At 39.6% G+C, this 23,835-nt stretch overlaps 1 pseudogene; it reads right to left on the bottom strand.

The window, feature by feature from the left end:
• Nucleotides 1-2,665: 2,665 nt before the first annotated feature.
• Nucleotides 2,666-3,920, bottom strand: LOC148650247 (uncharacterized; annotated as a pseudogene).
• Between the last annotated feature and the right edge of the window lie 19,915 nt (nucleotides 3,921-23,835).

The raw sequence follows: 23,835 nt of genomic DNA, 5'->3' as shown, positions 1-23,835 counted from the left end.
TGTTGAGGGTGGTCAAGGGAGCTGTGAACAAGACAGTTACGGAGATTAGGTGGTCGGTGATATGAGATGATGGGGAGGTCAGAAAAGAGGGCCCCAGTGGAGGAATCAGCCTGTAGGATGGAAAGTTTTCGTTAATGGTCCTTGGGATAGAAAGTGCGTTAGGGTGGAAGAGAACCACTAAAGGAATGTGGTTATTAGGCAGGGGTTCCTGATTGACTTGATGGTCCGGGGGATGTTTTTGGCTCAGATGAGGGCCCTGTCAATAATCTGGGTGGGGTATCCTCTGTTGATGAAAAAGGAGTGCATTTTGAGTGCTTGGTTATGGAAATCCATCACTGCAGAGTCGTTGTAGCTGAAGGAACTGTGAAAAAGGGAGAGAGTTTTTAGTGTTTGGAGGGAAATTGGCTCTACAGGAGATAGCTGTGTTAATCTGTGGGTTTGTAGACTGAAGTACATAGTCGGGGATGGATAGGTTTATGTCTAGAAATGGAAGAGTAGTGAAAGATATGTTAACTGTATATTTGAGGGACAGGTGGAAGTTGGTGAAGTGAAACAGGAAGTGCTCTAACTGGTTATTAGAGCATGTGGCAGCAGCGACACAGTCATCGATGTATCGCTTGTAGAGGTAAGGGACAAAACCAGTGTAGGAAGTGAAGAAGCATTCTTCTATGCTGCCAACAAAAATATTGGCATAGCTAGGTCCCATTCTGGTGCCCATGGCAACTCCACAAACCTGCTGATGAAAAGGTTATTGAATGAGAAGGGATTGAGCGTGAGTACCAATTCTGCAAGATGTACAAGGGTGTGGGTGGGTGGATCGAGCACTGTGCGCAGTGGCGGATTAGGTGATCAGAGGCCCCCCCTCTCCAGCCCCCATCCCCTATCCATCCCATTACCAGAAAAAAGCAAGAGAAAATACTGTAATATTTCAGTGACGCATCTGATCCAAACGGAATGTGACATGGCACAAGCAGGGAACACACACGTACACAGGGAGCCCAAATACACACACACTACAACAGCCTGTAATGGAAGTACAGCAATGCAACCAATAAATCAAATTCACAGCCAATCTGCAAGCTGACAACAGAAATCATGCGCACGCCTACTTTGAAACCGATATACACAACAACAACAAGATCAGCACAGCAGGGACCAATGACCACCCTGTTTGAGCGCATTATTTCAAGAACAGCAGGACACTCCCAACTCGTGCAAGTCCATTGCAGTCAATAGACTCAAATCAGTCAATACACTGCGATTAGAAATTTTTCAATATGGGCTGTCAAGAAGGGATCAAACTCGCTGATAACTTCGAGGACACCCATGAAGTCCCTGTTCTCGTGGCGCCCAAAAGTTTCACTGTGTCCCCCAAAAAGGCAGCCCTCACTCTGCTAAGAACTTCAACACTGCAACCATTCTTTTTAAGACGTTAGTCCAATACTCATATTCATTATCAAACTTCCTTTTTAGTTCTTATCTATTAGGCCATTATCAGCACAGCGCATAACGTATGCAACCATAGCCTTTCTATGGCTCTCAGACGCTTCTTGTTCAGCCAAGCGTGCAGCGGCATTTTTGAAATCACTATAGCCTACAGTCAGTCCGGACTGATTAGCGTTGTCCCCAAATAATTGACATGCAAAACAAAACACTGTATTTTTCGAAGGAGAATACAGCAATCTTTCTCTTGACACACTCGCCATTTCCGAGTTTGTTGTCTTTCCGATGCTGCAACATCCATGTCTTGATTTTGACACGATTTCAGGCTAAATTTATTGCAGAATGTCCGCATCTGTTTCATCTATTTTACCCCAGCATGCTGGGTCCAAGCTATAGGAAGCAAGAGCTGTTTGCTCCACAGCAGCAGGTGCAACAGCCATTGCAGCGGCTCAGACATGGTTCATTGATCTTGTGGAGATTGCGGTGGCTTTTCAGATGGCTCTGCATCTGACTCATGTTTCTTTGTGGGAGCTGGCTCGTCCTCATGATTGGCATTGATGTAGACTGCGCCCAGGCTAGAGCTAGCTGCAGCTAACTTTTCAACCGTGGTTGTTGTTGCACTGGCTCAACAAACTTGAAATAACCAGTCAATCTGGGGATCTTTTTAAGTAGATTCTGCTCACACTGCTCTTTTAACCTCTGTGCTTTTCTTTTTTGCGCCCCACTATCATATTTTCTGTCACACATTTTGAGGCTAACTACTGTAAACTTGCACCAGAGATCACCAGATGAATCCGTCAAAATACATTTAAACTGTGAAGCCATTGCATCTAACTAATCATTGGTTCACAAATTATTCAATGTTTAAATGGACCAATTAATAAAAAAAAATACCCTGGCCAATCAGGGGCCCGTGATCAGGCCCACAGGTCGGTTTAAAAAAATACTCTGGCCAATCAGGGATCAATCCGGGGCCCCTAGGCTACAACCTATGCTAGCCTGTTCATTAATCCGGCCCTGGCTGTGCATTTGTCCAGCGCATGCTTGAGGGCTTTAAGACCGTCATTATGGGGAATGACGGTGTGGAGAGATGTGATATCCATTGTAAAAATGTAGCATTCTGGACCCTGAAACTGGAAATTGTTAAAAAGCTGGAGGGCATGGTTAGTGTCCTTGATATATGAAGGGAGCCTTTCATTCAACCAGCGGTCTCATCAGGCTGTCAAGAAAGGCCGAGATGTGAGTAGTCGGACAGTTGCATGCTGAGACGATGGGGCATCCAGTGGTGTCGGTTTGTGGATTTTGGGGAGGAGGTAAAATTCCTCCTCCTTGGGATCTCCTGGGGATGTTCAACGATGAGCCAGTTTGCCTCCTGGGGGAGTTCCTTTCTGCTGATAAGAAGAGAGATGGTGGATACCACTTCCTTATGGTAGCCAGTGTTGGAGAGGATGGCAAGCAGAAGTGTCGGTTAGTTGTCTGGAGGCTTCATTAATATAAAGTTTTTTTTGGCACAACAGCACCTCCTTTGTCTGCTGGTTTAATGACAATATCATCTGTACTGCAGGGAGATTGGAGCGCCTGAGTTTCTCCTTGGGTGAGGTTAGACCTGTGTTTCCTGGGTTTAGAAAGGGTCTTGGGAGCTTGATTGATGCATTGGTTAATGAAGTAATCGACTGGTGGAAAATGACCGGAGGGAGGAGTCCAACAGCTCTGTTTGGGATTGATATTGTTAATAACATCAATCACCGGGTTGTTGTCAGCTGCCTGTGAGAAGGAGTCATCAGCAAAATGTGCTCTGAGATGAATCCTGCGGTAAAAGCGGTTCAGGTCAGCTTGGGTTTGGGGGATGTCCAGTTTCTTGGGGACTGGTACAAAACTGGGGCATTTGCTGAGAAGAGATCGCATGTCCTGTGAAAGGGAAAGATCAGAGAGTATACAATACTAACAAGGTGAGGACTTGTGGAGGTAGTAGGGGTGTTGATGGTTTTTTCCTGTAGAAGACGATTGAGTTTTTTTTCCTTCTCTGAAGTGCGGAACTGGTAGTTTGAGGGATCTAATGAAGTTAGTTATAAAAGGGAAGATGATGTGGAGCTGTTAGCCGTAAAAATTCCTTAGCTTCTTTGATGTTGTTGTCAGAAAGGGTAAACTGTTGTTCGAGGGAAAAAATGGTAGAAAGCATTAGTTTCCGCGAAAATTGTTGTAGAAGTCTCTGAGTGTTACTCTGGGTGGTGTCAGAGTCAACGGAAAAAGTGTTAAAATTTAGGCGAAATCCTTTAGGAATTATATTATAACAACCACATCTGTAAAGGAATATGAGGTAGTTAGAAAGCCTGGTCTTGGAACATATCGCTGTGAAGAGACGTAATGTTAAGAGAGGGGGCAAGTAGCCCAGGGAGGAAGAGAAGGAATGAGGAAGAGATCTAGAAAAAGATTTAGAGGAAGGCATAGTGGGTCGCAGCAGAAGTAGGTTGAAGTAGTTCAGATGGGTAGCTGCATCAGCATGTGTAGGCTGCAAAAGAACAAGTATTTAGTTATTTGGTTTTCTGAATCTTATTTAGTTTCAATCAGCAATATTAATACTATCTGCACATTATCATAAAAGTGTTCATTTCTGGTGAGTGTTGTGGTAAACTGGAGCCCATTACAGAAGTACATTGTGCAAGGTAGGACTATGCCCAAGATGGATAACAATCCTTCCAGGGTACACAGGACAATTTGGACACACCAATTAACCAAGCCAGCATATCATCGGAAGGCGAGAAAATGTGCAAACTCTGCACAGAAGGTGCCTCAATTTGAAATTTAACACAGGATCCAGCACTTTGTTATGCATAATAATAATATTATTAATATTAATAATAATAGTAATAATAAAATCATATATTTTAATGGAAAGCACCTGCTTCTGTGTGCTTAAAAGAAGTAACATTTTCATTTGCAAAGATTCCATTGGGGGAATAACATACAGTGAAATAGCATGCTGAGGAAAATAACTCTATTCTGTGAAGCTGTAATTACTTATCCCGGGGGTCTATTAAAAAATATAGCTCTGATAACAAGCTGCTTTTGTTCTCAACTGATGCAATTTGATTGCTGAAATTTTCAGTCCTCTTACAGGCCTTTTAACGTTTAGATATTTCAATCTGTTTTAACTTGATGTTTCAAACAGTAACTGTCCATTTTTGAGTTACATTAGTACATTAGTATATTTCACTGTAATTTGAGTAAGGTAGGAAAGGTCAATGGAAACAGTCCACACTTGGAAAATACTGCTGCTTCTGTGCATCAAAACTTTATTCTATTAGGTGACTGAGAGCCAGTAGTGGATAGTACATGTTACAAATACAGCACCTTCACCCATCTACATTATATTAAAGACAGTGGTCTTGTGACTGACCAGGAAGAATTTGAATCCACACTGGACGGTGTCTGTAAGAAAAGGATCCAAATTTTCTGGTAGTCAAGCTACAGACACTCTGACACGTTATCCTTTGAACACTCCTCCTACATGAATAATTTTTCAGTCTGCGTACACAGATGTTGGCTCATTTAATCCAGAATATGGGTTTCATATCATTGATTTGTGTCCTTGGCCACTCTAAACCCCTTTGCATAATACAATTATTAATACATTAATACAATGAAAGTTTCATGTCATGAAAACCATTAGACTTGTTTTGTTCATCATGTGAAGAACACCGTGATGTACAATGGATGTGATAGGAATTATGACTCATGACCAGCAGGGGTCAGAATTAAGATATTACACTTCAAAGGAGATCCTGCTCTGTCCTGTCTCTCATTTTCGGTTCTCTGTTGTCCTTCCGGTGTTTCTCTCTCTCTAGGGCTATATATTTCCGGGTCTTTCAGTCTGCCGTGGCTCAGCATTGACGTTCGGATGTCCTGAGACCCTCCTAGCACCAGGTCACCCCACGTCCACTACATGAGGGCATAGGTTTCTATATGGCATTCCATGAACAGCTGAGCCCGGGCTTACCCCCGTCTCACCGCTATGCATAGGGTCTTTTTCGCTCTCCTGCCATTCCACGGTTCATCCTTTCCAACATCCGTGACAAGTTTATTGTCATAGAACATTAGACAAAATGAAAACTGTGATATTAAACATATTTGCCCTTATTGTTTACATCAGTGGTTTTCAAACTGTGGTACGTGTACCAGGAGTGGTACGCGGAGTGCCGCCAGCTGGTACGCCATATGACCCTGGAACTGTTGTGTGCGCTGAAAAATCGGGACAGGTTTTCATATTTTCTATTTTAATACATGTTGAATATGAAGCCTACATACTATGATACAGCGCGCGCTAATACTTGAGAGGACAGAAGAGATACTATACAATTCTATACCACTCTATAGGAATGTGTGCTACAGACGTAAGTGACCAATTGTATTTAAAAAAAAGCTATCTCCTGCAAATAGGGAGGTAGGAGAATGTGCGTGATTTTGGAACAATGGCAATGTTGTTAACACAAGAATACATAGTATTCTTGCTATGCTAGTAATCTTGTGAGCACAGGAAAGCGTGATAGATAACAGAAAAATATTTAAGAACTGTTCTAAGTTAATTTGAGAAAAATACACAGAGCGTCTCTGTGTTTCGCTCCCATGCTCATGAAATAAAAACTTCTTTTAACTTCTGAGACGGACTCCTGAAATGCAAACAGGTAAAAATGCAAGCTTGCGGATTGCTAAAGCAGGTAAGCCCCACACTATTTTTGAAGAACCTTATTTACCGTTGGCATAAGAGCTGACATGTATTATGTGTGGAGAAAAAGCTGCTAAACAGCTCGACCTGCTGCCCCCTCTGAAAGACACAGTCACTCATAGAATTATTGAAATGGCGGGTGATATCAAAAGTACGCTCATAGAGCGCATTAAGGTGAGCAGATGTTTTTCACTCCAATAAGATGTGTCTGTAGTTGATTTGGCCAATTTGCTTGTTTATGTCAGTTTGAGTTTGAGGGTACATTTCCGTTCTGTAAGCTGCTACCAACAGGCACAACAAGAGAGCACATATTTCAGCTTCTGAATGAATTTATCATAGAGAATGGCATCGACTGGATAAAATGCGTCGGAGTTTGTACAGACAGTACTAGAGCAATGACAAGCCAACATAGCGGTGTAGTTGCACGAATAAGAGAGGTTGCTCCAGAAATTAATGTTGGTCATTGAGAAATTCTGGGGTTCCTATGAGAAGATGGTACTTGGATGCTTTGGTTTGATCAGGGGTGGTACTTGGTCCAAAAAGTTTGAGAACCACTGGTTTACATCATTGGGGAAAGACATTGTGCACTACTGAGAATAATAAGTGAAAATTGTTTTATTTTCTTAAAACAATGTATACAATTAATGTTTTAGAACATGCTCAGAGCTGTACTGTAATTATAGAGGATCTAATCTGTATAAAACTGATCCTTTTACTTTTCATGGAAGATATACTGTATGAATATTGATTGCTTCACAAAATATTGAAAGCATACAATGAACTTTCAATGAACCAATGAAAAGTAATGACCTTTAGTTTTTGGGAAACAGAATTGACAGAGAAGGCTATAATACCTTTGAATTCAGTTTTTGTTGACTGTTCTTGAATTTCATTATTTAATGATTTAGTAGCGGCAGGTAAAATTTGAATTGATGCTGCTGAAAGACTGAATTGCTAAAAAATCTTACTGATGAAGAAACAATGGTCAATTGTTTCATACATTTCACCTTCATGCCACAGGCATTAGAATCAATAATTTCTTCCATACAGAAAACTAAATCAGTTAGTTTGTACCCTGATTTTATCAAAAATAGAAGTGCAGTTTAAATAATGTGAACTTAAAAAATATTTATATTAATAATAATGTTGATGGCATTGTCGGCTGTTGTGCATAATTGTCTATTAAGTGTCAGTTATTTTACTGTAATCCAATCACTAATAACACTTTTCTCAGAAACGTTTTGATAGCCCAGATATACAGTAACTATTATTTTGACAGTTTGTAATGAAATGAGAAAAGCCTTTGCACAAAACAAACATATCTGACTGAATCACTGTGATACAGGCCTTTGTTTGGCGAACTGGAAGGAGAACTGTAGGGTTTTGAATGCTTATTAAGTTAAGTGAGTACGTTTTCCAAACATTACGACATATTTATCCTGAAGGATGTCACGAGTACCAAAAACTTTTAGAATACTACAGGCTGCTAACAACACTCTATGTAAAGCTATAGTGTAGCCTGTAGCAGGAAGAGCTTCAGTGAATGTTTTTACTCCATGCTTCAGAGCTGTTACTGTATATAACTAGAAACAGCTGAGAGGCAATCATGTAGCTCATAGCAAAACTGTGACAGGAGGGAAGAAAGTTACAAGATAGGATACTATTTCTAATTTGTCCCCCAGCAGCAGATCTTCCTGTTGATGTGATTTGTCTCACTTTTGTTTTGGCAAACACTCTTGTCTGTATGACTAGAGTTGTAATGAGATTTTTCTGTAAAGGCTAACACTTCGATCATTCTCTGCCTTCTCTCTTCAGTAGTACTAGTCCTGATGCTAAGTTATAGCTTAACTCTTCAGAGACAAAAATATTATAAATTATTCTTTCTGTTTGTTTTTATTTTTTTCTGTATGTTTCTGTTCTCTACATTTTCATTCAGATAATGAAGAGATAACTGCACATTTAAGTCTTCTGAAAACTGTATAAAAACAGTAATATGTAAAAGTAATTTATGTTTTTGGTAATGTTTGTACAATGTGCATTTTTCTAAAATTCTGTTTTGTGAGTTAGGCAATAAATAATTCACTAAATGACTTCTCATCTCATACCTTTCCTTATGTTTTCCTTTTCTCTTACTTTTTTAAATGGTACATTCCATGTTTTTTTTATGGTATATTAAAGTCATCAGTGAAAATAGGTGATCCAGAGTTTTGTTTATTATGAATTGTTCAGGATTTTCAGTGGGGTCATAAATTATACAATTTATCACAAAAATATTTTGCTTGAACATTGTGAAAATAAGGAAGAGTAATAAGAGAGAGAGCCTGCTAACAGGAACGTAAATCAATGTGCCACTTCTGGGTTAGTAGCCCACCCTGAGGTCAGATGCTGTCTTTTACTATAAATATCCAACTTAAATCCGCATGCTTCTGGAAGGTTAACCTGAGTGTTCTCAATGACACATTACACAAAGCTGGAGAATCTTGCACTTAAGTCTATACCAGCCAATGCTGGCAAAGTAAGTGTGAAAAAGCTTCTGCATTTAAGCCTTTCTCACCTGTCATTTTTCAAATTGATGCTACAGTATATCTCCATGCACTGTGTATTGCTTGGGCTGATCATGCTAAAAGACTTTTTATAATAATTAGGCACACTACCTGGGATCATTATTACTACAGCATTTAAAGATATCCATGATCACCAAAATCAGAGTATGTCATGCAACTATACTGTAGTTGACTTTTGCTGATTCTGATGTTGTTCTCTGTGCGTTTAAGGAGTGGTAGTTGTTAACAATATCCATAAGAAGGAACATGGCCTGTTTTGTTGTTTGCAATAACTCATTTCTCCCATACAGCATATTAGGGAGTAACATGTAGGCTGAGTCTTCTTATATGCAGGACATAATTTGGATTATCATTTTGCTGTACACATTTGATGAAGTGTTTCAGTTTAGCTTAAGCTTTGAAGCCAGCAAAAATGGTGAAACTACAACTTCACCAGTCTGGATGAAATGTGCTTATGTTTATGAATAGGCTAATGAACTGGCCTATTCAGCAATAAACAACTAAGGTCTTGCAACGTATTCTTCATCAGAGGAAGGAAATAACATAAAAAAATTAATAATAATCTGATCTTTATTGTCCAAAATAAAATCTAATAGGGTATCTTCATATTAAGGTGTCTCAGCTACACCACAGCAAAGAAGCCTTAGTGCTGCTTCATTTAAAAAAAAAATCAGAAGGCTTGTGTGAAACAGTTCCATTCAAATGAGAATTCAACCTTTTTATATTTTAATGATAACAGAGCAGTATTGTTCTCTAAAATTAAAAGTTATGTATATGGAGAGAAATCTGGCAAAACAGAATTACTGCTTTTAATCTAGTACTCTTTAGTTTCAGGCCTGAGGCAAACGAATGTCAAAGACTTTCATTGCTTAAGAGATGTACTGTGTTAAAGTTTTGATTTCCCCATGGAAATAAGGCTGTACTTACCTGTGCATTTCAAAACAAGAGCTCAACTTGCAGTGTACTAATTTAATGTTGATTAAAAAATAAGCAGAAACTGCTCTGTAAAAAATAACATTGCCAACACTAACTAGGAGGAATGGAAGCCAAGCATTTCAGAGTCCTGAGACATCTTCCCTTCTTTGCAATACTAACTGGAATGGAAACTGAGAGGCTTGTGTGCCAGCTGGGGAAGTCACAGCTTACCACATCCTGATGCTCAGCCATCCACAGCTTGACATTTGTGTGGATGCAAAACATTCTAACAAATTTTCAGCAGAAAATGGACTAATGCTGCATTCTCATACCTTGTTGTCTTATTCAACGGCCTACTGTAGATCCTAACCTTCAGACACATCATTCCATGTGGAGCCATGAGTAGAAATAATTCCTGGATTGAATACAGTAACAGTTGTGGTTAGAGGAAATTCTGTGGTGGCATTGTCTCATTTTGCCCCTTTACAGCAATTGGCTCCAAGATTAGGCTTTCTGATCATCTTTTATATGTGTACAGATAGTGTCACAACAACAGTTTTACAAAATGATTCCATCTGAAATTCTTTATGTTTTTTTTGGTTCTTGAGTTGACTTAAGACCAAAAACATGACCACTATTTTCCTTCAATAAGCAAGTTACTCATGCTGACATCTCAATCAGGGCCAAAAAGTAAGTAGCTTTACAGTATCTTCCTTTAATTACTAACTCCTCCCTTCATGACATTCGTCACTACTTTCTCAGTCTCAATATGGACAAGAAATTTAACTCTTTGATGCAAGGTAAGTCGGAGAGAACATTTACATCTTCTCTCTCACTGCTAACCAACTACTCTGCAGATATCCATCTGGTCCAAAATCACTTAATAGTCCACAGTTGCCATTGACATCACAGTATTTTGGATGGAAGTGAAGCTGATGTATCTTGATCCCCGCCTCAGCTAGTCATTTTTACTTTTCACATCTCTGCTCTCTCTTTCTCTCCTCTGTGTGCCTGACCAAGGAACCACAGAAGAACCATTGCACATCTGTTTATATTTTTGAGGTGGAATTAACCTATACATGTATAAATATGCAGCTGATGTAGCTGCTCATGCTAACTTATTCATATATTTATTATGTTCAATCTAGCTTTGAAGCTTCTATAAAGGAAAACAAAATCTGATTCTTGCTCAGTTTCCAGCATATTTTTAGAAGACATTGATAAAGAGTAATGAGAAATAAATTGTAGAGATCCATGTCTAGCAGTGTGAAGCTAAAGTGATAGCTCGTATTAATCATGAATAAATATCTATGTTCATTCATTTATGAATATTCATGGAGATACCAACCTTTCAGTTTTGCTGGCAGTGCATTGTTATAATGCAAATTATATAACAAGCATGCCTCAGTGAAGTAATTCCAATTCAAAGTGACTGAAAATAATTTTGTGGGTAGTGAGCTGACACTGTAGTTTATCTTTTAACCTGCAATTTAAGTACCTCTTAAAAGTTCAGTTGGATTGTAGTGCTATAAAACCAGGACTAAAATTCACAATAGTGTTTTTGTAAAAAAGTGATTGTGGTTAATATTGGTGGTGTCTGTTCACTATGTTGTACTGTTACAAAGTGATTCATATTGTTAAATAATAATCCCTGCCAGATACACTTAGGTTGTTAAAAATTTCAGGGTGTGCAATGGTCTTGCAATAATTAAGATGATGACTTCTCATGCTTGACATTGAGTTAACCTGGTTTCAATAGGTACAGTTCATACATTCTGTAAACACGTGGGTGTGGGTGAGAAACCTTTGAGAATGGCAGATGTCAAAGCATTCAATTACTATACCTCTTCTATTTTTAAGATAAGATAAGATCTTAGCCATATACAATTTCTTGCATTAGGAATTTGTCTTTTCACATACCCCAGCTTGCTCTCCATGAGACACACAGGCACACAGACGGGGAGAGAGAAGCTTGGGGTCGGAGCACAGGATCAGCCATTCATACGCTGCCTCTGGAGCAGCTGGGGTTAAGGGCCTTGCTCAGGGGCCAACTAAGTAGGATTACTGATAATACAATTATTTGTATTATCAAAGGCATTGTTAGGGATGTTCTCTCATTCTGAAGGGGCAACGTTCTACCACATATACAGTACTTTGCCTGCTTCAGCCCTGGGAGCTTACAGTGTTACAGATGGGAGTGCTGGACCACTCACCTCACATCCCTGACTTGCCTTGGTGATATCCATATCCATTTCTTCAGTCCCTTAAAAAACCATAGTAGTTGTAAAAAGCCTAAACAGGTCTGGAGATGATGTTCACATGTGCTAAATGTATAATGAAGGCAGATCATAATACCTTTTTAATTGAAACAGTTTAGTACCGGTATAGTATATGGACTGATACGCAATTGGAATTTTAATAGAAAAATGATATGGTTGTCTGCATCCCATTTCCAACATAGCTTGGTGCCCTGTCTCAAGTACTTACACTACCATGATATCAAATTTAAGAAAAAGTGGTCATTAATGACTGGTTAAAATGTTGCTCAAAGTGGTCATGTGGCTTGCAAATAATCTAAATCAGAAAGATATCCCAATGAATAAAAGTCAGAAGGCTTTGCAAATGTAAGAGTCATGATAAAGGGCACTTGCTTACCACTTCAACAATTGTTTGAAAAATTTCATATGTAGGATAATTCTTATTCCAATTAACTAAAATCAAATTAATAGAAAGCAAACTATTGGAATAATGTTTGCTTAGATTACTTTGCAGAATTCCAGCTATCCATTTTATTTTTTGCATTGATGTTTGCACATACATTTCTTAGAATTTTCTGAGGACATACTGTAAGTGTTTCTAGGCACATTTTTTGCTGTTGTTATTCATACATAACAAGCCAGAGACACGGAACTGCATATAGTAGACCCTGCAGTCCAATTGACAGAAGCCTCAACAATACACATTTCTTTACAGGGAGGTTAAGTGTAAAATATAGGTGGTAATTAAATATCTTAAATTCAAACACCATTTCTCAGACAGTCTTTTATTCTTTTGTACTTATTAATTATATCTTACTGAAGAGGAAAATGCTTTTGTTTCTCTGACAGAAACAGAGAGCCCAAAAGGAAAGCATAACTATAATTATGTGACTTGTACAGCATAGTGTACTCCCTACATTGATTTTAACAGTCACCCAATTTGCAGACAATGACATATACTGTACAAGTTTTTATACAATTGCATAAGTGTTTTTTTTTGGCACAAATATTCAAGGAGCTTTTAAAAGTGGCATTTTAAAAGCTAATGTGCATTTACTGTGTAATGGGAACAGTATCATACTAACTTTATTCTTAAAATAATCTAGATTCTTTGATATTTCTTGTTGAATTGATACATTTGTTATTGATTTTTATTTGTTTTTATTATTTTTGTTAGACATAGACATGTTTTTTTGTCAGGTTAGCATCATTTCATTTAAACAGTTAATTATTTTTTGCTTATTATTTGGTCTTCAATCAATACCGAAGATGCATGTTGTTACGGATTCGGTAAGAGAAAACGAAACCAGTGAATGAACCCACTTGCAGGAGCTGATAAAGCCTAGCCGTGATCCAAAGAAAGCCGTAGTCGAAGAAACGAGCCGAGAGTCCAGGGGAAGCCAGAGATCCAAAAGGGAACGACTTACCGAAGCCAAAGCGTGATCCGAAACCGTAGACAATAGAGCAATCCGATAGTTCAGGGGAAGCCAGAGATCCAAAACAGAGTGAGAGTACCAAAGCCAAACCGTGATCCGAAAAACCGTTGTCAAAAGGGGAAAAAAAACGTAAACCGAAAACCAAGAAGGACACAAGGCAGAAGAAGGAGTAGCGCAACTGGAAGATCGAAAGGAAAACCAATACTGAGCGAGGAGGTAGGACACGTGTTTAAGTATAGGATGAGACGGGTTTGTGGTGGTAAATAAGAAAACTGATAGGTAAACTGATAGAGTAAGGCTACGCCTTCTTCTGCCTCTTCCATAGCCGGGAGGCAGGGATCGTAACATTACCCCCCCCTCTACGGGGGGCTCCTGACGCCCTAGCGGGACGATCAGGGAAGTTGAGGTGGAAGTCTCGGATGAGATTGGGATCCAGAATATCCTCCGGAACCCACGAACGCTCCTCTGGACCGTAGCCTTCCCAATCAACTAGATATTGCAGGGATCCACGAGACCAGGAATCCAGGATCTTATTGACAGTGTAAGCAGGGAGTCCATCAATTACTCGGGGCGGTGGGGGTTTTTGTTGTGGTTTAGACAGGGTGGATCTGTGAAAGGGCTTAAGGAGGGAAACATGGAAAGTAGGGTGGATCCGAAGGGTAGGAGGCAAGGCCAGCCGATAAGTTACTGGGGTAATCTGGGTGAGGACACGAAAAGGACCAATGTACCTAGGAGCAAGCTTGCCAGAAGGTTGCTTTAGAGGAAGGTTACGGGTAGACAACCAAACAAATTGACCACGTCGAAATCTGGGTGGGATTCGACGGCGCCGATCAGTCACCTTCTTCTGCTGAGCTGCAGTGCGAAGAAGGGTGGCTTTGGCCTTTCTCCAGAAGGTCTGCAGGTTTGTGATATAGTCCTGAACCGATGGGACCTCCGTGTCGGGATGGGAGTCTGGGAGAAGAGGAGGTTGATAACCTAAGGCACACTTAAAGGGAGACATGCCAGTAGATGCAGTATACAACGAATTGTGTGCATACTCTGCCCATGGAAGCAAGGATACCCAATTATCATGGGTAGAGGAGATATAGGTCCGCAAGTAGGTCAGCAGTTCTTGATTCATGCGTTCCGTCTGACCGTTGGCCTGAGGGTGATAAGCAGAAGTAAGTGAAACTGAAGCGCCCAGCGACTTACAGAAGGCCTTCCAAAATCGGGAGACAAACTGAGGGCCCCTATCTGAAACAATATCTTTAGGGATGCCATGCAGACGGAAGATATGCAGTACGAACAATTCTGCTAGTTCTCGAGCCGTAGGTAAAGAAGGCAGGGGAATAAAATGAGCAGATTTGGAGAAGCGATCTACCACTACCATAATAGTTGTGTGTCCTTGGCTAGGTGGAAGGTCAGTAATAAAATCAACTGAGAGGTGGGTCCAGGGACAGTCAGGGATGGGCAAGGGTTGAAGAAGGCCTGCCGCCCTCATCTGGGAAGACTTCATTTGAGAACAGATAGAGAAGGCCTGGACATACTCCTTGACATCTTTGGCCATAGTTGGCCACCAGAAGTCTCTGGAGATTAAATCCAAGGTACGTTGGAATCCAGGGTGTCCAGCGAAACGGGAGTCATGTCCCCATCGTAAAACTGCGGATCTGACTGGATTTGAGACGAACAATTTGTCCTGAGGGCACTGAGGAGGTACCGTCTGTCCAACCAAGGCTCGTTGAACAATTACCTCAATGTCCCATCTTACAGCTGCCAGGAACTTACCAGAAGGGATGATGGGTTCAGGAATCAATTCGGCCTCCGGAGGGTCGTGGATCCATGAGAGAGCGTCTGCTTTGATGTTCTTAGAGCCTGGAGTGTAGGTGATAAGGAAATTAAACCTGGTTAAAAAAAGGGACCATCTGGCCTGGCGAGGACAAAGGCGTTTGGCCAATTGCAAATACTCCAGGTTCTTGTGATCAGTGTAAATAAAAAATGGATGATGAGCACCCTCTAGCCAGTGCCTCCATTCCTCCAATGCCAACTTAATGGCCAAGAGCTCACGGTTACCAACGTCATAGTTCATCTGTGCAGGGGATAACTTCTTAGAGAAGAAGGCACAGGGGTGAGGAATCTGTTTTTCTCCATGACGTTGAGAGAGAACAGCACCCACACCATGGCCAGAAGTGTCCACTTCGACAACAAAAGGCAAGGAAGGATCAGGGTGTTTTAGGATGGGGGCTGTTGTGAATAGGTGTTTCAGGCGCTGAAATGCCTCTTCTGCTTGAGGGGTCCATTTACCTTGTCTTGGTCCTTTCCGAGTTAAAGAGGTTATTGGAGCGACCACCGAGCTGAAGTTTCAAATAAACCTCCTGTAAAAGTTAGCAAAGCCGAGAAATCGTTGTATGTGTTTGAGATTCTTGGGTGTGGGCCAATCCGTAATAGCGGAGACTTTATTCAAATCCATTTCCACCCCCTCTGGAGAGATGATGTAACCTAAAAACTGAATCTTAGAAGCATGGAAGGTGCACTTCTCCAGTTTGACCTAAAGTTTGTTCCAAATGAGCCGGGAGAGTACTTCTCTGACATGGAGATTAGAAAAAATTAGAATGTCATCCAAATAAATCAAGACAAATCTTTGTAGCAGATCCCGAAAAATGTCATTAATAAAAGATTGAAACACTGCTGGGGCATTAACCAAACCAAAAGGCATGACCAAATATTCGTAATGTCCATGGGTTGTCATGAATGCCGTCTTCCACTCATCCCCTTCCCGAATGCGGATTAGATTATAGGCCCCTCGTAAATCCAGTTTGGTGAAGAACTTGGCCCCATGCACAGACTCAAGTGCTGCTGGAATTAGAGGCAAAGGGTACCGATTATGGATTGTGATCTCGTTGAGGCCACGATAGTCAATGCAGGGACGGAGCCCACCATCCTTCTTTTCCACAAAAAAAAAACTGGCACATGCAGGTGAAGTGGATGGACGTATAAGTCCAACCTTCATAGAATCTTGTATGTAAACTTTCAGGGCCTCAGATTCAGAATTGGAGAGCGGAAATATACGACCTTTAGGAGGGATAGTACCTGGCAAAAGGTCAATGGCACAATCATATGGTCGATGAGGTGGGAGGGCCAAGGCCTCCTGCTCATTAAATGCTTCCTGTAGATCAGAATATTGAGGGGGTATGGTAAGAACACCGGAAGGGGACGTCGCCGTGAGTGCAATTCTTACGGGTAGATGACAACAATTTCTAATACATCTGGGTCCCCAAGTTAAAACTTCTTTACGGGACCAAGAAATGTTAGGGTCATGCTGTTGTAGCCAAGGAAAGCCTAGTACAAGGGGATGTGTTGGGGTCTCAAGGAGATAAAACCAGATGTCTTCCACATGGGTGGCGCCAATCTGCAAGCTTATAATTTCAGTTTGCCACCTAATAAGTCCAGGAGATACTGGGGAACCATCAATAGATTGAACACGAAGAGGTGGAGTCACCAGGGTCAAGGGTAAGTTCCAAGTTCGAGCGATGGAGGGGTCTATAAAGTTTCCTGCCGCCCCTGAGTCAATAAAAGCAAGAAGAGGCATCCGTTGATTACCCCAGAAGTGTAGATAGAATAGAAAATCCTGAGGAAAACTGAGGGGATTGAATTATCTCACTCACCTTAGGATCTTGAGAAGGTGGGCAGCGCCTCAAGGATGAGTATGAAGCAGGGCAGTCAGCTTTAAAGTGTCCTAATTTTCCACAGTACATGCAGCGACCCTCTCGTTGGCGTCTCTCTCTTTCTTCAGGGGTTAACTGGGTGTGGGCTATTTCCATAGGTTGTTCTGAGTCTAAAGTTCTGGTAGGTGATGGCCGAGGAGCCTCTAGTATTGGTGTGCGAGATCTTTCAGTACTCCTTTGACGAATTCTGAGTTCTAATTCCAACACCTGGGAAATTACTTCCTCCAAGGTTCTGCCCAATATTTACCAGGTGGTCCTTTATTTCTTCACTAAGTCCTTGACAAAAAAGAAAAATAAGGACCTCATCGTCCCAGTGAGTCTCCGCTGCTGCTACTTGAAAATCTATGGCATAATCTTGTGCAGACCTGCGGCCCTGGTGGATGGAGGAGAGGCGGAAAGCGGAGTCTTGACCAACTAAGGGACAACAAAAAACCCCCTTTTCCTAAAAATTCCTAAAGATCATAATCCTGAACTTCAAGAGCCCCGCGATCTAGCAGGGCAGTAGCCCATTCCAAAGCACGGCCGGTTAACAGTGAAACTATGAAGGCGATCTTGTCCTGAGGAGAAAAAAAAGTTTCCGGATGGAGCCTGAAAACCAGCGCACACTGTGCTAAGAAGCCCCGACATTTCGTAGGGTTGCCGTCAAACCTGTCAGGTGGAGTAATTGGAAGAGGTAGAGGGGCAGGTGTAGGAGCTGGCGGGGGCGGAGCCGAAGCGGCAGCTCCAGCGTTGCTTTCTCGATTGCCGGTGGGCGGCATTGCCGACAGGTGCGCGGAAATCTGTTGGACGGAAGCCTGCAACTGGAGTAAGGCTTGCCAGTGCTGATCCAAAACCGAGCGAATCTCCTCTTGCTCCGCTGGGTCCATGTTAAAGGGCTCAGTATTCTGTTACGGATTGGGTAAGAGAAACCGAAACCAGTGAATGAACCCACTTGCAGGAGCTGATAAAGCCTAGCCGTGATCCAAAGAAAGCCGTAGTCGAAGAAACGAGCCGAGAGTCCAGGGGAAGCCAGAGATCCAAAAGGGAACGAGTTACTGAAGCCAAAGCGTGATCCGAAACCATAGACAATAGAGCAATCCGATAGTTCAGGGGAAGCCAGAGATCCAAAACAGAGTGAGAGTACCAAAGCCAAACCGTGATCCGAAAAACCGTCGTCAAAAGGGGAAAAAAAACGTAAACCGAAAACCAAGAAGGACACAAGGCAGAAGAAGGAGTAGCGCAACTGGAAGCTCGAAAGGAAAACCAATACTGAGCGAGGAGGTAGGAAAAGACAGGTGTTTAAGTATAGGGTAAGACGGGGGTGTGGTGATAAATAAGAAAACTGATAGGTAAACTGATGGAGTAAGGCTACGCCTTCTTCTGCCTGGGAGGCAGGGATCGTAACACATGTAGAGTTATCACATCTTCTGAAAATTTAACTCAGGATATTTTCAACACAAATGAAGGCATGTACAGTTTATAATGGTTACAAAGTGAAGATCTGCTGAAGTTTGTCTGTGCCTTGACAAGCATGATGCAAGAGAGCTCACACAAATCAATCTGGTTCTCCATTATATAAAAGATCTGAAACTGTGTCTGGATGAAGGATCAGTTCGTAACACAATAACTGAGATTGCTCTTAATATTTCCTCTTGCAATCGAGACCATATTACCCTATTGCAAAAACAAATATTCTGTGCTTATGACTTAAGGCTAAATTAAAGCTGATATGTACAAGTATTGCAGACATTGGTTTGTAAGGTTAAAAGTGAACATAATTCATGCTTATCTGAGATATTTTAAAGAGATGCTATCACTCCCCAACCCACCTCCAAAAAATAATTATTTTAATAGTTGCTAGTTTTATAAGATTAAAATGTGCTCAGGTAACCGTGGTGACAAAGAACAAAAGAATAAAGTCTGGCCCTAGGTTTTAAACTTGTAAAGAAATAGTTCTTCAGTATGAGTTAATCTCCATGGAAACTGTCAAATAAGAGATGTGTTCTAAAATCTGTCATCATATGGACTTCCTCAAAGGAGAATTTTAGATATCAAACACTTACAAAAGTGCATGGAGAAATTTGGATTACAACAGAGAGATATTGTAGTGGCAGAAGTTCTTAACCTTTACTGCAGTCTGCAAACCTTTGGTTTCAAAAATGTGTTTTTGCACATTTTGGACCAGATGGATACCATTGAAATACTTCTTCTAAGATATATCATAACTATATGAAAGAAGTAGAGTTATATATTTTAAATTTGTAGTAAAATTAAGAATACTTGAAAAATTACACATTTTTAAATTTTCCTTAAAAAAAAAAGTTGTACTTACTTGCCTGAGCTGATCATGATTTACCTTCTGGCACAGACAAAATATGGACTGCTGTTTAACCAACTAGTCCCTCCTGGGTATGGTTTGTTTGACCTTCCGTGTCTCTCAGGCAACTTGTGTATTCTTTTTATTTATTGTTGTTGTCATTCTGTAAAGCGCTTTGAGTAGACACCTTTAAAGGCGCTGTATAAAATATATATATATTTTATTTTTATTATTATTCTTCTTATTATTACCTTCTGAAAAAATCTAAACTGTTTTACACCCATAGAAAAGGCATTTTACACTGCCAGGGGGTATGTGGACCTGCAGTTTGGAACCACTGATTAATGGGTATATTAATCAATTTCCTGGAAATTTTGCTACCGAATAATGCTATAAATAACTACATTCTGTAAGTCTCTTTTATTATGAGTTTATAAAGTTATATAAACTTACATGGAGTTCCATACACTTCAAAATTTGTCATACCAAGATGCTGTATATGTACTGCATAACCTCAGTATTAAATTTGTATTAAATCAGCTTAAGTTAGCAATGAAGTGTAATTAACCTTAATTTTAAATTTGACTTTTTCATCCAAAGATTGTATTTATTTTAAATACAAATAAGTAATACAAATCTGGTATTCCGCCATTTAGAGATACTGTTTTAGTTAAGGGTGATGAGGGGATTTGCACCTTTAGTCCTTTTTAATTGCACAGACAGGTGCAATGAACAAATGCCAAAATAAGCACCTGTGATTGTCTTTGCTCTTGATTTATTCACAAAGGGCAAACTGTGTGTTGTCCTGTAAGTCCTACACACCTCTTTAAACTGCAGTTGTCAGTGTGGTGCTCAAAGCTGTTAACATCTTAGTTTTTATTAATAAAATCAATCGTACATGTATAGGGACTTTGTGGAACTGGTGTGTTTCTCATATTTTAGTTGTACTGCTTTTAGGAGGATTAGTGTGCTTATTAAACTCTAAGACTGTAGTTCTAGTCATCCCTCACTACATCTCTAGTCATACCAATAATTGTTTCCTCTTTATACAGTATGTTCATAGCTACTTCTTGCTTACAGTGAAATTTAATAATTGTATCTACTGTATATCACTTTCCCTGGATACATAAACATAAATACTGGTGTGTCAATATGAGCAGCTGTCAAGTCTATATAGGTATTTAAAACTTAAACTGAAATTCATATGTTCCAACTGAAAAAGAAACACTCTTAAAGTTTCAAATTTAATTCAATTAGAAACCCCAAGTCCTAGGAAACAGGTACTTTTCTAAAACAAACAGAAGTTCTAAATGCAACTATAAAATGCTCGTGTGAAAAAATACCACAGTGGAGTTACAGACACGAATGGTTATAAATATAATTTAAAAAACATGTTGCAGGCTAAAATATATCAGTTTATCCATCGATGGGTATCTTTCATACTCTCCAAATCCATCTCAGATGTTACCCTCTTTATCAAAATCTTCCTCCTGCACACTGAGGGGAAAATGGGGGCTAATAGTTCTGTAGAACATTGAAATTGTCATGGATATTGGAAGAGTATGCCATAGAATGACAAGGAGAGCAGTAGAGACCCTATGCGTAGAGGCAAAAGAGGCAAAAAGGAGGTAAGCCCAGGCTCAGGGGGTCAGACAATGTTGGTATAGAAATCTATGCCCATAGGCAGCAGACGTTTGATGACCTGGTACTAGGCGGGTCTCTTGACATCCGTACCCTCAAAACTGAGAGAGGAAGAAAGGGGAAGAAATATACAGTATAGCCCCACGCAAAGACACACCAGAAGGACAAGCAAAGCACAGGGTAAACTAGGAACAGGACTGAGAAGGAGCACCCGCTAGCTGTAGAGGGTGTGGCAGAAATCCTGTTTAAGCTACAGTAAAATGGTAAAGTGCGGTAACGCATGACAAATACATTGGCCGGCAAAGAAAATAGTGCATGGTGTAAGCCTGGTGAAACACGGTAAAACATGGTAAATTGTCCTAGAGATATCCTTGACACATTTGCATGCCAAGAGTTAGGACAAAACCAGCACTGCTTGTTTTCCATCATTTCTGAAGCTTGAATACAATACCTCAAGAGTTCAGACTAGTGAATTACCTTGATGACCAAATGAAATGCAAGTGGTTGTTTTTGCTGCTGACAAGAAATCAGTTTCTTTAATTACCCTTAAGTGCCATTGCTCCCTCTTTCATTTCACACCGATGCAACATCATAATCAATGATTGCAAAAATCTGAAGAGTTAGATTAAACTATCCACCTTTGTATTTGAGGGTGTTTTGCAAATGAACATCTTCTCAACGTATGGTTTGGTTAAATAAAGGATGATTCTTTCAGCTCTTCTAAAAAAAGGGTTAGCAGCCCCAGCTGCATATTTTAACACCTCATTGTAATTGTCACCATGGCTTTTTTTCTTTGGAGTAGAAACCTGCCTTCTTGTAGATAGAAAGCTATCTTTAAAATGGCAGGTGCTAAACTGTTGACATGTATGTCTCAATCAAATGGACAGCTAGGGCAAGCTGATTCATTTGAGTCCTTTTAACTTTTGATAGTTGCTTTTCAACTCCCTTCTCTCTATATTCACAAAACAATTTGCATTATTTAATCAGTTTATACATTAATCAATTAATGTCACAGCAATTCTACAGTATGCACAAACAGTTTTCAGATTAGAGTTTGAGAAAAGGAAACAACCATTCACTAACATAAAGAAAAATGTAATATCTATTATCCTTTAGTATTTTGCCAAGCATAACATTTTCAATCAAGATTGTTTTCTCTGGAATTGATTTTCAAAGTGTCTGTATTGATTTGTTTATCTTTACCAGGTTATTTTAGCAGTGTCAACCCTACCAATGACCCACATTGTGAAAGAGATTATCTTGGTGAAATGTCTGACAATTCCATTGAAAATTACAAAATGTAAGGTGAGCTGGCAGATGTTTTCATTACTCACTATATATCTTTAAGATTATGGAATAAATATCATCAATATCTAGTTTCTATGATTCAAATGCCTATTTTCATGTTTGGAATTACATGGTTTTTAGAAGATTTTTATCAAGAGCAAATTTTTATCAAAAAGCATTGTAAAAAATATGGTTCTAAATTTGAATATAGTAATACTTACAGAGGACATATCAGTCCAATATTTCACAATGATCCACCATAACCCATCTACCCATCCATTCTATGATCACAAAATCAAGAAAAATATTTTGTCCACAATATCCATTTTAATTACAATTATTATCATTAATTCAATTCTTTATCGGCCTATATCAGCTTTTGCAAACCCTGTATTTACTCTGGCCTGCAAAAGCAGTTGCTGATATTTTGGGTTTTGGATTAATATGTTGGTTAATATGCAAGTGATTGATGATTTTGCTGAATATTCCTTAAATGTCATTCCTTAAATTCCTTAAAAACTCATATGGACTTCCTCAAAGGAGAATTTTAGATATCAAACACTTACAAAAGTGCATGGAGAAATTTGGATTACAACAGAGAGATATTGTAGTGGCAGAAGTTCTTAACCTTTACTGCAGTCTGCAAACCTTTGGTTCCAAAAATGTGTTTTTGCACATTTTGGACCAGATGGATACCATTGAAATACTTCTTCTAAGATATATCATAACTATATGAAAGAAGTAGAGTTATATATTTTAAATTTGTAGTAAAATTAAGAATACTTGAAAAATTACACATTTTTAAATTTTCCTTAAAAAAAAAGTTGTACTTACTTGCCTGAGCTGATCATGATTTACCTTCTGGCACAGACAAAATATGGACTGCTGTTTAACCAACTAGTCCCTCCTGGGTATGGTTTGTTTGACCTTCCGTGTCTCTCAGGCAACTTGTGTATTCTTTTTATTTATTGTTGTTGTCATTCTGTAAAGCGCTTTGAGTAGACACCTTTAAAGGCGCTGTATAAAATATATATCTATTTTATTTTTATTATTATTATTATTATTATTATTATTATTATTATTATTATCTTAGTTTTTATTAATAAAATCAGTCGTTTTGGATTAATATGTTGGTAAATATGCAAGCAGTGATTGATGGTTTTGCTGAATATTCCTTAAATGTCAGACTGTTGTCTTCCAAGTCCCAACAAGGCCTGTAAGTTAAGCAATTTATTATCTGGCTTATGCTACATACGTGCACATTCATGCAAACCCACAGAAAGCATTTCTGAGATAGGTTGTAAAATTCTTGTCTTCTGCCAGGCAGCTGTACAAAGTAGTAAAAGATGATTCATACCTTCCCATATAGTTCACTTGAATAATAAATATGCATCTATTTCATTTGTCACTCTACCATAAACCTTGGATTTATATAGGATTTTTTCATTCCAAAGATTTTAAAATATTGGAGGGCACCCACTTGATCCACCGGTGAAATGCAGTGTTCATATTCTGTACATTAGGTGATAATGGCAGTCATTAAGCACTAGCAGTCCCATTACATAGGAGAT

The sequence above is a fragment of the Lepisosteus platostomus genome, chromosome 13, assembly GCF_059453375.1.
Source record: "Lepisosteus platostomus isolate fLepPlt1 chromosome 13, fLepPlt1.hap1, whole genome shotgun sequence".
Taxonomy (NCBI): Eukaryota; Metazoa; Chordata; class Actinopteri; order Semionotiformes; family Lepisosteidae; genus Lepisosteus; species Lepisosteus platostomus.
This window is presented reverse-complemented; position numbering and strand designations above follow the sequence as displayed.